Genomic DNA, 15429 nt, shown 5'->3' on the forward strand with positions numbered 1-15429 from the left:
CACTACCCCGAGTACGCTGCAGAACAGACACACTACCCCGAGTACCCTGCAGAACAGACACACTACCCCGAGTACGCTGCAGAACAGACACACTACCCCGAGTATGCTGCAGAACAGACACACTACCCCGAGTACCCTGCAGAACAGACAGACTACCCCCGAGTACCCTGCAGAACAGACACACTACCCCGAGTATGCTGCAGAACTGACACACTACCCCGAGTACGCTGCAGAACAGACACACTACCCCGAGTACCCTGCAGAACAGACAGACTACCCCGAGTACCCTGCAGAACAGACACACTACCCCGAGTACGCTGCAGAACAGACAGACCACCCCGAGTACCCTGCAGAACAGACACACTGCCCCGAGTACGCTGCAGAACAGACACACCACCCCGAGTACGCTGCAGAACAGACACACTACCCCGAGTACGCTGCAGAACAGACACACTACCCCGAGTACGCTGCAGAACAGACACACTACCCCGAGTACGCTGCAGATAAGACACACTACCCCGAGTACGCTGCAGAACAGACACACTACCCCGAGTACGCTGCAGAACAGACACACTACTCCGAGTACGCTGCAGAACAGACAGAATATCCCGAGTACGCTGCAGAACAGACTCACTACCCCGAGTACCCTGCAGAACAGACACACTACCCCGAGTACCCTGCAGAACAGACACACTACCCCGAGTACGCTGCAGAACAGACACACTACCCCGAGTACTCTGCAGAACAGACACACTACCCCGAGTACGCTGCAGAACAGACACACTACCCCGAGTACCCTGCAGAACAGACACACTACCCCGAGTACGCTGCAGAACCGACACACTACCCTGAGTACGCTGCAGAACAGACACACTACCCTGAGTACCCTGCAGAACAGACACACTACCCCGAGTACGCTGCAGAACAGACACACTACCCCGAGTACGCTGCAGAACAGACACACTACCCCGAGTACCCTGCAGAACAGACACACTACCCCGAGTACCCTGCAGAACAGACACACTACCCCGAGTACCCTGCAGAACAGACACACTACCCCGAGTACGCTGCAGAACAGACACTACCCTGAGTACCCTGCAGAACAGACACACTACCCCGAATATGCTGCAGAATAGACACTACCTTGAGTACCCTGCTGTGTTTCTCCTCTAGTCCGTATGCATATTATTAGTAGATTTGGACAGAAAACACTCTAAAGTTTCTAAAACTGTTTGAATGATGTCTGTGAGTATAACAGAACTCATATGGCAGGAAAAAACCTGAGAAAAATCCAAACAGGAAGTGTGGAAATCTGAGGTTTGTAGTTTTTCAAGTGATTCCCTATCCAGTATACAGTGTCTGTGGGGTCATTTTGCACTTCCTAAGGCTTCCACTAGATGTCACCAGTCTTTAGAACGTTGTTTCATGCTTCTACTGTGACTGGGGAGAGAATAAGAGCTCCTGGAGGTAGATGAGTGAGAGAATGACATGAGCTCAGTGGCGCGCGCTCCCGTGAGAGTTAGCTGTGTTCGTTTTCATTTCTGAAGACATTGGAATTGTCCGGTTGGAATATTACTGAAGATTTATGATAAAAACATCCTAAAGATTGATGCTATACATCGTTTGACATGTTTCTACGAACGTAAATATAACTTTTTTTTACTTTTCGTCGTGACATTTTGCACGCGCTTCCTGCATTTGGAGTAGTGGACTAAACGCGCGAACAAAAAGGAGGTATTTGGACATAAATGATGGACTTTATCGAACAAAAGAAACATTTATTGTGGAACTGGGATTCCTGGGAGTGCATTCTGATGAAGATCAAAGGTAAGTGAATATTTATAATGCTATTTATGATTTTAGTTAACTCCAAAATGGCGGGTATCTGTATTGCTTGTTGTTGTTGTCTGAGCGCTGTACTCAGATTATTGCAAAGTGTGCTTTCGCTGTAAAGTTTTTTTGAAATCTGACACAGCGGTTGCATTAAGGAAAAGTGTATCTATAATTCTTTGAATAACAGTTTAATATTTTATCAACGTTTATGATGAGTATTTCTGTAAATTGATGTGCTCATTCACCGGATGGTTTTGGAGGCAAAACATTTCTGAACATCACACGCCAATGCAAAAGGGGGTTTTTGGATATAAATATGAACTTTATCGAGCAAAACATACATGTATTGTGTAACATGAAGTCCTATGAGTGCCATCTGATGAAGATCATCAAAGGTTATTGCTTCATTTTAGCTGTATTTCTGGTTTTTGTGACGCCTCTCCTTGCTTGGAAAATGGCTGTGTGGTTCTTCTTGTCTCGGCGCTGTCCTAACATAATCTAATGTTTTGCTTTCGCCGTAAAGCCTTTTTGAAATCGGACAATGTGGTTGGATTAACGAGCTGTGTATCTTTAAAATGGGATATAATAGTTGTATGTTTGAGAAATTTGAATTATGAGATTTTTGTTGTTTTGAATTTGCCGCCCTGATATTTCACTGGCTGTTGAATAGTGTGTCCCGCGGGTGGGACGCTAGCATCCCACATGTCCCAGAGAGGTTTTAACTGACTTGCCTGGTTAAATAAAGGTTAAATAATCAAATAAAAAGCTAGTTAACGTTAGTGCGAGAGAACTATATAGCTAATGTAGTAACAATGGAGCCTAATTGAATGTAATCTATCTAACGAGTTAAAGATTTAGATGCACTATTGTAAAGTGGTTGTTCTACTGGATATTATAGGTGAATGCACCAATTTGTAAGTCGCTCTGGATAAGAGCGTCTGCTAAATGACTTAAATGTAAATGTAATGAGTTAGTTTAACTAGCTGCTGTTAGCATATGGCTAGTTTGATACAGTTAGCTCGTTAGCTGTTAGCATATGGCTAGTTTGATACAGTTAGCTCGTTACCTAGCTATCTAGCAATACCAACGATTTACAAACCAACCAACCAACCAACCAACCAAAACAAATAATTAAGCAATTTTAGCAGCATGCAATCACATAAGACCTCATACCTTCCATTCTGTTCCCTGGACTACACTAACTAGTCATTCCACATGACATAGGCTTCCACTCAGCCTTCCACAGCCGTCTGATCTGTAGCTACACATTGTTCCCACTACCACCACCACCTCTCCACACAACCTTCCTGAGTAGTTCCAGTCTTCCAATAATCACTTCCTCTCCTTAGCAGTCGTCACTCCCAGTTCTCGTTGCCTGAGCAGTTCCAGTCTTCCAATAATCACTCAGTTGCGGCATTGACTTATCAGTTGTTAGTTTAATATTACGTTTTCCAATCGAGGAATAGACGCATAACACCTCATTATACTCTAGTTTCTAACACGGGTCAATAAAGCTGTCAGTTGTGCATTATAACCTATATATTATAACCTATATATTATAACCTATATATTATAACCTATATATTATAACCTATATATAACCTATATATTATAACCTCTATATTATAACCTATATATTATAACCTATATATTATAACCTATATATTATCTATACATTATAACCTATATATAATAACCTATATATTATCTATATATTATAACCTATATTATAACCTCTATATTATAACCTCTATATTATAACCTATATATAACTATATATTATAACCTATATATTATCTATATATTATAACCTATATATTATAACCTCTATATTATAACCTATATATTATAACCTATATATTATCTATACATTATAACCTATATATAATAACCTATATATTATCTATATATTATAACCTATATATTATAACCTATATATTATAACCTATATATTATAACCTATATATAACCTATATATTATAACCTATATATTATAACCTATATATTATAACCTATATATAATAACCTATATATTATAACCTATATATTATAAATTATATATTATAACCTATATATTATAACCTATATATTATAACCTATATATTATAACCTATATATTATAACCTATATATAATAACCTATATATTATAACCTATATATTATAAATTATATATTATAACCTCTATATTATAACCTATATATTATAACCTATATATTATAACCTATATATTATAACCTATATATAATAACCTATATATTATAACCTATATATTATAAATTATATATTATAACCTATATATTATAACCTATATATTATAACCTATATATTATAACCTATATATTATAACCTATATATAATAACCTATATATTATAACCTATATATTATAAATTATATATTATAACCTCTATATTATAACCTATATATTATAACCTATATATAACCTATATATAACCTATATATAACCTATATATAATAACCTATATATTATAACCTATATATAACCTATATATTAACCTATATATAACCTATATATTATAACCTATATATATAACCTATATTATAACCTATATATTATAACTATATATTATAACCTATATATTATAACCTATATATTATAACCTATATATAATAACCTATATATTATAACCCTATATATTATAACCTATATATTATAACCCTATATATAACCTATATATTATAACCTATATATTATAACCTATATATAACCTATATATTATAACCTATATATTATAACCTCTATATATAACCCTATATATTATAACCTATATAACCTATATATAACCTATATATAACCTATATATAATAACCTATATATTATAACCTATATATTATAGGTAGTTTGCTTCCGGTCCGGAGCGAGCAGTCGCACTTCGCTCCACAGGTAATATTACACTTCTTTACATTACAACGGTTTGGTTTGTTTGATCTGAGCAATTTTTCGTAGCTATCAAAGATAATTGTGTAGTTTAGAGTAATTAGAGTAATTATCGAGGCTAGCTATTTTTTCGTCCTCCTAACATAGTCAACACTGCTAGCTGCTAGCTGCTAGCTAGTCAACACTGCTAGCTAGTCAACACTGCTAGCTAGCCAACCTCTACCGACTAGCAGCACTGTAGAAACTATTACATTACAACGGAACGACTTGATTAGTGTAGTGTTAGTTAGCTAGCTACATAGCTGTCTTTGCTGTCTTTGTATCTAAGATAATTGTGTAGTTTAGAGTAATTATCGAGGTTAGCTAGCCAGCCGCGACGCCTTGTCCAGACTCCAGACTTAGTCAACACACCTAGCCATCAAACCCACTGCTAGCTAGTGGGTTTGCTAGCTAGCCAACCGTTACCGACTAGCAGCGCTGTAGATACTAATACATTACAACAGAACGATTTGACTACTGCAGTGTTAGCTAGCTAGCTACATAGTTGTCTTTGTCATAGCTTGATAATTGTGTAGTTTAGTAATTATCGAGGTTAGCTAGCCAGCTATTTCCGTCCCCCGCGACGCCATTGTTCCATACCTAGCCAACTATTACCGACGAGCAGCATTTTAGTCAATAAGATTTTTGCAACGTAAGCTTAACTTTCTGAACATTCGAGACGTGTAGTCCACTTGTCATTCCAATCTCCTTTGCATTAGCGTAGCCTCTTCTGTAGCTTGTCAACTATGTGTTTGTCTATCCCTGTTCTCTCCCCTCTGCACAGGCCATACAAATGCCTCACACCGCGTGGCCGCACACCCCAGCGCGCACGACCCACGTGGAGTTCCAGGTCTCCGGCAGCCTCTGGAACTGCCGGTCTGCGGCCAACAAGGCTTAGTTCATCTCAGCCTATGCTACCATCCAGTCCCTAGACTTCCTGGCGCTGACGGAAACATGGATTACCACAGATAACACTGCTACTCCTACTGCTCTCTCCTCGTCTGCCCACGTGTTCTCGCATACCCCTAGAGCATCGAGCCAGCGGGGTGGTGGCACTGGAATCCTCATCTCTCCCAAGTGGACATTCTCTCTTTCTCCCCTGACCCATCTGTCTATCTCCTCATTTGAATTCCATGCTGTCACAGTTACCAGCCCTTTCAAGCTTAACATCCTTATCATTTATCGCCCTCCAGGTTCCCTTGGAGAGTTCATCAATGAGCTTGACGCCTTGATAAGTTCCTTTCCTGAGGATGGCTCACCTCTCACAGTTCTGGGTGACTTTAACCTCCCCACATCTACCTTTGACTCATTCCTCTCTGCCTCCTTCTTTCCACTCCTCTCCTCTTTTGACCTCACCCTCTCACCTTCCCCCCCTACTCACAAGGCAGGCAATACGCTTGACCTCATCTTTACTAGATGCTGTTCTTTCACTAATCTCATTGCAACTCCCCTCCAAGTCTCCGACCACTACCTTGTATCCTTTTCCCTCTCGCTCTCATCCAACACTTCTCACTCTCCCCCTACTCGGATGGTATTGCGCCGTCCCAACCTTCGCTCTTTCTCTCCCGCTACTCTCTCCTCTTCCATCCTATCATCTCTTCACTCTGCTCAAACCTTCTCCAACCTATCTCCTGATTCTGCCTCCTCAACCCTCCTCTCCTCCCTTTCTGCATCCTTTGATTTTCTCTGTCCCCTATCCTCCAGGCCGGCTCGGTCCTCCCCTCCTGCGCCGTGGCTCGACGACTCACTGCGAGCTCACAGAACAGGGCTCCGGGCAGCCGAGCGGAAATGGAGGAAAACTCGCCTCCCTGCGGACCTGGCATCCTTTCACGCCCTCCTCTCTACATTTTCCTCTTCTGTCTCTGCTGCTAAAGCCACTTTCTACCACTCTAAATTCCAAGCATCTGCCTCTAACCCTAGGAAGCTCTTTGCTACCTTCTCCTCCCTCCTGAATCCTCCTCCCCCTCCCCCCCCCCCCCCTCCTCCCTCTCTGCGGATGACTTCGTCAACCATTTTGAAAAGAAGGTTGATGACATCCGATCCTCGTTTGCTAAGTCAAACGACACCGCTGGTCCTGCTCACACTGCCCTACCCTGTGCTTTGACCTCTTTCTCCCCTCTCTCTCCAGATGAAATCTCGCGTCTCGTGACGGCCGGCCGCCCAACAACCTGCCCACTTGACCCTATCCCCTCCTCTCTTCTCCAGACCATTTCCGGAGACCTTCTCCCCTACCTCACCTCGCTCATCAACTCATCCTTGACCGCTGGCTACGTCCCTTCCGTCTTCAAGAGAGCGAGAGTTGCACCCCTTCTGAAAAAACCTACACTCGATCCCTCCGATGTCAACAACTACAGACCAGTATCCCTTCTTTCTTTTCTCTCCAAAACTCTTGAACGTGCCGTCCTTGGCCAGCTCTCCTGCTATCTCTCTCAGAATGACCTTCTTGATCCTAATCAGTCAGGTTTCAAGACTGGGCATTCAACTGAGACTGCTCTTCTCTGTGTCACGGAGGCTCTCCGCACTGCTAAAGCTAACTCTCTCTCCTCTGCTCTCATCCTTCTAGACCTATCTGCTGCCTTTGATACTGTGAACCCTCAGATCCTCCTCTCTACCTGACAAGTCGCTCCTACCAGGTGGCGTGGCGAGAATCTGTCTCCGCACCACGTGCTCTCACCACTGGTGTCCCCCACGGCTCTGTTCTAGGCCCTCTCCTATTCTCACTATACACCAAGTCACTTGGCTCTGTCATATCCTCACATGGTCTCTCCTATCATTGCTACGCAGACGACACACAATTAATCTTCTCCTTTCCCCCTTCTAAAAACCAGGTGGCGAATCGCATCTCTGCATGTCTGGCAGACATATCAGTGTGGATGACGGATCACCACCTCAAGCTGAACCTCGGCAAGACGGAGCTGCTCTTCCTCCCGGGGAAGGACTGCCCGTTCCATGATCTCGCCATCACGGTTGACAACTCCATTGTGTCCTCCTCCCAGAGTGCTAAGAACCTTGGCGTGATCCTGGACAACACCCTGTCGTTCTCCACTAACATCAAGGCGGTGACCCGATCCTGTAGGTTCATGCTCTACAACATTCGCAGAGTACGACCCTGCCTCACACAGGAAGCGGCGCAGGTCCTAGTCCAGGCACTTGTCATCTCCCGTCTGGATTACTGCAACTCGCTGTTGGCTGGGCTCCCTGTCTGTGCCATTAAACCCCTACAACTCATCCAGAACGCCGCAGCCCGTCTGGTGTTCAACCTTCCCAAGTTCTCTCACGTCACCCGCTCCTCCGCTCTCTCCACTGGCTTCCAGTTGAAGCTCGCATCCGCTACAAGTCCATGGTGCTCGCCTACGGAGCTGTGAGGGGAACGGCACCTCCGTACCTTCAGGCTCTGATCAGGCCCTACACCCAAACAAGGGCACTGCGTTCATCCACCTCTGGCCTGCTCGCCTCCCTACCTCTGAGGAAGCACAGTTCCCGCTCAGCCCAGTCAAAACTGTTCGCTGCTCTGGCACCCCAATGGTGGGAACAAGCTCCCTCACGACGCCAGGGACAGCCGGAGTCAATCACCACCTTCTGGAGACACCTGAAACCCCAACCTCTTTAAGGTATACCTGGGGATAGGATAAATTAATCCTTCTAACCCCCCCCTAAAGATTTAGATGCACTATTGTAAAGTGGTTGTCCACTGGATATCATAAGGTGAATGGACCAATTTGTAAGTCGCTCTGGATAAGTGCGTCTGCTAAATGACTTAAATGTAAATGTAAATGTAAACCTAATATTTATCTATATATTATAACCTATATATTATAACCTATATATTATAACCTATATATTATAACCTATATATATAACCTATTATTATAACCTATATTATCTCTATATATTATAACCTATATATTATAACCTATATATTGTAACCTATATATAATAAACCTATATATTATAACCTATATATTATAACCTATATATTATAACCTATATATTATCTATATATTATAACCTATATATTATAACCTATATATTATCTATACATTATAACCTATATATATAACCTATATATTATAACCTATATATTATCTATATATTATAACCTATATATTATAACCTATATATTATAACCTATATATAACCTATATATTATAAGCTATATATTATAACCTATATATTATAACCTATATATTATAACACATATATAATAACCTATATATAACCTATATATTATAACCTCTATATTATAACCTATATATTATAACCCATATATAATAACCTATATTATAACCTATATATTATAACCTATATATTATAACCCATATATAATAACCTATATATAACCCATATATTATAACCTATATATTATAACCTATATATTATAACATATATTATAACCTATATAATATAACCTATATATATAACCTATATATTATAACCTATATATTATAACCTATATATTATAACCCATAGATAAAACCTATATATAACCTATATATTATATGCTATATATTATACTCTATATATTATACCCGATATATAACCTATATAGTTATAAGCTATATATTATAAGCTATATATATAACCTATATATTATAACCCATATATAATAACCTATATATACTCTATATATTATACTCTATATATTATACGCTATATATTATACGCTATATATTATACTCTATATATTTATAACCATATATAATAACCTATATATAACCCATATATTATAACCTATATATTATAACCTATATATATAACCTATATATTATAACCTATATATATAACCTATATATTATAACCTATATATTATAACCTCTATATAACCTATATATTATAACCCATATATAATAACCTATATATAACCCATATATAATAACCTATATATTATAACCTATATATTACCTATATTATAACCTATATATTATAACCTATATATTATAACCTATATATAATAACCTATATACAACCTATATATTATAACCTATATATTATAACCTATATATTATAACCTCTATATTATAACCTATATATTATAACCTATATATTATAACCTCTATATTATAACCTATATATTATAACCTATATATAACCTATATATTATAACCTATATATTATAACCTCTATATAACCTATATATAACCTATATATTATAACCTATATATTATAACCTATATATAACCTATATATTATAACCTATATATTATAACCTATATATTATAACCTATATATTATAACCCATATATAATAACCTATATATAACCTATATTATAACCTATATATTATAACCTATATATTATAACCTATATATTATAACCCATATATAATAACCTATATATAACCCATAAATTATAACCTATATTATAACCTATATATATAACCTATATATTATAACCTATATATTATAACCTATATATTATAACCTCTATATAACCTATATATTATAACCATATATATAACCTATATATAACCCATATATAATAACCTATATATTATAACCTATATATACCTATATATTATAACCTATATATTATAACCATATTATTATAACCTATATATTATAACCTATATATAACCTATATATTATAACCTATATATTATAACCTATATATTATAACCTATATATTACAACCTATATATAATAACCTATATATACCTATATATTATAACCTATATTTATAACCTATATATTATAACCTCTATATTATTAACCTATATATTATAACCTCTATATTATAACCTATATATTATAACCTCTATATTATAACTATATATAACCTATATTATAACCTTATATGATAACCTCTATATAACCTATATATAACCTATATATTATAAGCCTTATATATATAACCTATATATTATAACCTATATATAATAACCTATATATAACTATATATTTTAACCTATATTATAACCCTATATTATAACCATCATATTATAAACCTATATCTTATAACCTATATATATACCTATATATAACCTATATATTTTAACCTATATATTATAACCTATATATTATAACCTATATATTATAACCTATATATTACCTATATATTATAACTATATTATAACCTATATTAAACCTATATTATAACCTATATAATAACCTATATATAATAACCTATATAACCCATAAATTATAACCTATATATAACCTATATATATAACCTATATATTATAACCTATATATTATAACCTATATATTATAACCTATATATAACCTATATATAAACCATATAATAACCTATATATAACCCATATAAATAACCTATATATTATAACCTATATATACCTATATATTATAACCTATATATAACCTATATATTATAACCTATATATTATAACCTATATAACCTATATATATAACCTATATATTATAACCTATATATTATAACCTATATATTACAACCTATATATATACCTATATATAACCATATTATAACCTATATATAACCTATATATTATAACCTCTATATTATAACCTATATATTATAACCTCTATATTATAACCTATATATTATAACCTCTATATTATAACCTATATATAACCTATATATTATAACCTATATATTATAACCTCTATATAACCTATATATAACCTATATATTATAGCCTATATATTATAACCTATATATTATAACCTATATATAATAACCTATATATAACCTATATATTTTAACCTATATATTATAACCTCTATATTATAACCTATATATTATAACCTATATATTATAACCTATATATAATAACCTATATATAACCTATATATTTAACCTATATATTATAACCTATATATTATAACCTATATATTATAACCTATATATTAACCTATATATTATAACCTATATATTATAACCTATATTATAACCTATATATTATAACCTATATATAATAACCTATATATTATAACCTCTATATTATAACCTATATATTATAACCTATATATAATAACCTATATATTATAACCTATATATTATAACTTATATATTATAACCTATATATTATAACCTATATATTATCTATATATTATAACCTATATATTATAACCTATATAACCTACATATTATAACCTATATATATTATAACCTATATATAACCTATATGGAGGAACAAGCCGTTGCTGTATCGCCATGGTGATATGGTTACTAGGCTACATACCATCCAGCACGACGTCCTCTCTGCCTCAGCAGCTCCTCCGCCGTCCCCGGTTTATCGCGGCGCTCGCGTCAACTTCCTCGTAACGGGATGCGTGGCCAGAGATATCGCTGTGCAACCTTTTCATCAGATCTGGTGCAGAATAACGCATCAACATCCGTAGACTGAGAGACGCTCCTTATGGAAACTATGCAAACCGCCTCCGTTTCTCTCTCTCTGTCCCCGGGCTAGTTAGAACGGCGCATCACCGGCCAGATGGGGAGAGTTCAGTCGGCTTGAACGTTTGCTACGTTGCGGAACGGTTTGTAACGAACGACACGTTTCCCCCCCCCAAAAAAATTATTTGAACAGACTATTGAGGTACATTTTATTTTTATTTTTTCTACTGCATCATTGATTGTATGTTGTTTTACTCCATGTGTAACTCTGTGTTTTTGTATGTTGTCGAACTGCTTTGCTTTATCTTGGCCAGGTCGCAATTGTAAATGAGAACTTGTTCTCAACTTGCCTACCTGGTTAAATAAAGGTGAAATAAATAAATAAATAAAACATTTGCTCTTGTTTTGTGGCAGTGGCTTGAAGCAAATGAGTGACGCGTTTAAAAAGGGCAGTGGCCATGCTGACAGCGTTTCCCCAACACCTCCCGTTTTCAACTGGTTGTTATGTACAGCACCGTTTCCTTCCAATTGAACGTAAAAAAAAACGTACTGAACGCAGCCCTGGCGTGGGGCTGAGTTCCTTCATGCCATGTCAGATGAACGTCAGTGACTGATGACTTTGTGCAGTGACTCAAGTCTGTTAGGTTTCAGTCTATAAGTAGAGCTCTTGTTTTCCAAATAGATTGTGCCCATGTCTGTTAACCGTAGATCTCCGTGAAGCCAGTCCTCAAAGTACCCATGTCCCGTGTATTATTACCGGGGCGAAACCGTTCGGCACGCCTCCCTTTCACTTAGCCTACCCAGAGAAACTAAAGTTGATAATCTGTAGAGTAATGAACAGTTGTTTCCGTTGAATTCATCCCTAACCGGATGTTATGCTGTCCCATTACAGGCCAAGAACATCACACGGGGAGAACGGCCTATTCATCTACAACGTTACAACTATTCAACTCCGTTCACCTTTCTAAAACAAATCAAATGTATTTATATAGGTCCCCCAAGAGAGAGGGAAAGAAAGAATTAGAGAGAGCATACTTAAATTCACACAGGACAGGATTCTAGCAGCCGTATTTAGCACTAACTGAAGTTTATTTCGTGCTTTATCCGGGTAGCCGGAAAGTAGAGCATTGCAGTAGTCTAACCTAGAAGTGACAAAAGCATGGATTAATTTGTCTGCATCAACACATCACAACACTGGATCATGATGGGATTGTCCATTAAAAATCTAAAAGAAAACGCAGAAAACAAGCCACTAGGAAAATGCGACTCATATTCCAATATTGTTTTGGCATGTTGTTACATGAGTTGATGTAACTGTGAGCGGGTCTTTCACCAGACATATTGCCATCTGATGGACAACTATATATATATATATTTCAGTAAAGTGTTTTTCTGGACCTGCTGTCCTGTAGAGGTATATATATATATTTCAGTAGAAGTGTTTTTCTGGACCTGCTGTCTGTAGAGTATATATATTATAATATTTCAGTAGAAGTGTTTTTCTGGACCTGCTGTCTGTAGAGTATATATATATATATCAGTAGAAGTGTTTTTCTGGACCTGCAGTCCTGGAGAGTATATATTATATATTTCAGTAGAAGTGTTTTTCTGGACCTGCTTGTCTGTAGAGTATATATATATTTCAGTAGAAGTGTTTTTCTGGACCTGCTGTCTGTAGAGTATATATATATATATATATATTTCAGTAGAAGTGTTTTTCTGGACCTGCTGTCTGTAGAGTATATATATATATATTTCAGTAGAAGTGTTTTTCTGGACCTGCTGTCTGTAGAGTATATATATATATTTCAGTAGAAGTGTTTTTCTGGACCTGCTGTCTGTAGAGTATATATATATATATCAGTAGAAGTGTTTTTCTGGACCTGCAGTCTGGAGAGTATATATATATATACACCAGTAGAAGTGTTTTTCTGGACCTGCTGTCTGTAGAGTATATATATATATTTCAGTAGAAGTGTTTTTCTGGACCTGCTGTCTGTAGAGTATATATATATATATATATATTTCAGTAGAAGTGTTTTTCTGGACCTGCTGTCTGTAGAGTATATATATATATTTCAGTAGAAGTGTTTTTCTGGACCTGCTGTCTGTAGAGTAGAGTTATGTCCACAGGGTGGCGATACAGTTGAACAACAGCTTCCATCAGGAATGTATTGTTGTAGTGAGCCCTGTCTGCAGATAGGGAGCTTCCAGTTCATCATCCACCCAAACAAATCCACCAAACCTGATAGTGGAGACACAACCAGGCGTTTCCCCCCCTGCCGCCACCGTCCTGCCCGGTGCCTCGCTGTCCGGTGCCTTCACGGTCAATGCCAAATGCAGAAAGAGACGGCTATCCACCCCGACGGGACTAAAACCTATTTACTAAACCCCTGAATAGACCAAATAAACCCTGAATGGATACGTTGTTAAGACAAAGACCTATGCAATGGAAATAGTCAACATGGAATTTGGATTTGACGGACCTTTTTGTATATAATAAATACCTAACGTTAGCTAGCTAGCTAGCTTGGAAGGTTAGCTATCAAAGGCTGCCTAACATTAGCAAAGAAGCTAGCTAGCTAACGTTAGCTAGTTACCTTGAAAAGGGGGAAGAAGAAAAAAATAAGGCAAAGTTGGGACTTCTGTCGGCAAAAGACCGGAGTTTGTTCCCCAACAAGTTTCTTTTAACATAGTTATCTACCTGTAGTAACGCTACCAGTGTATTGTTAATGTTAGTGAGGTAATTTTCAGCTAACGTTGTGTTAGCTAACGTTAGCCGTCGTGTTAGCTAGCTGTTAGCAGGACAATCTGACGCCGTCTCATCACTGATCATTGACTTTTCAATGTCTTCTTCCATACTGGACACTTCACTTCAACTTATTGAGCTGACGTGAAAGACATATAAATACATTAAGTTCAGTTTTTTTGTTTTGTTGGGAGTTAAATAAAAAAATGTACAACAGAGTGAAGTCAATGGCGTTGCTGAAACAAATCACGATGCTGTCGTTGTGTCTGTACGGGATGGTCCTCCGTCCGGTAACCGGTGAGTAAACAACACTATGAGATAAAGGTTTCAACCTCTTGGACCTGTTGTTGTTGTTGGACCTGTTGTTGTTGTTGGACCTGTTGTTGTTGGACCTGTTGTTGTTGGACCTGTTGTTGTTGGACCTGTTGTTGTTGTTGGACCTGTTGTTGTTGTTGGACCTGTTGTTGTTGTTGGACCTGTTGTTGTTGTTGGACCTGTTGTTGGACCTGTTGTTGTTGTTGTACCTGTTGTTGGACCTGTTGTTGTTGGACTTGTTGTTGTTGTTGGACCTGTTGTTGTTGTTGGACCTGTTGTTGT

General features: G+C 36.9%; 1 pseudogene; it reads left to right on the plus strand.

Moving 5' to 3' along the window:
• The first annotated feature begins 14253 nt into the window (after window positions 1-14253).
• Window positions 14254-15429, plus strand: part of LOC115186218 (bone morphogenetic protein receptor type-2-like) — a 46818-nt pseudogene continuing 45642 nt past the window's right edge.

This window comes from Salmo trutta, unplaced genomic scaffold (assembly GCF_901001165.1).
Source record: "Salmo trutta unplaced genomic scaffold, fSalTru1.1, whole genome shotgun sequence".
NCBI lineage: Eukaryota > Metazoa > Chordata > Actinopteri > Salmoniformes > Salmonidae > Salmo > Salmo trutta.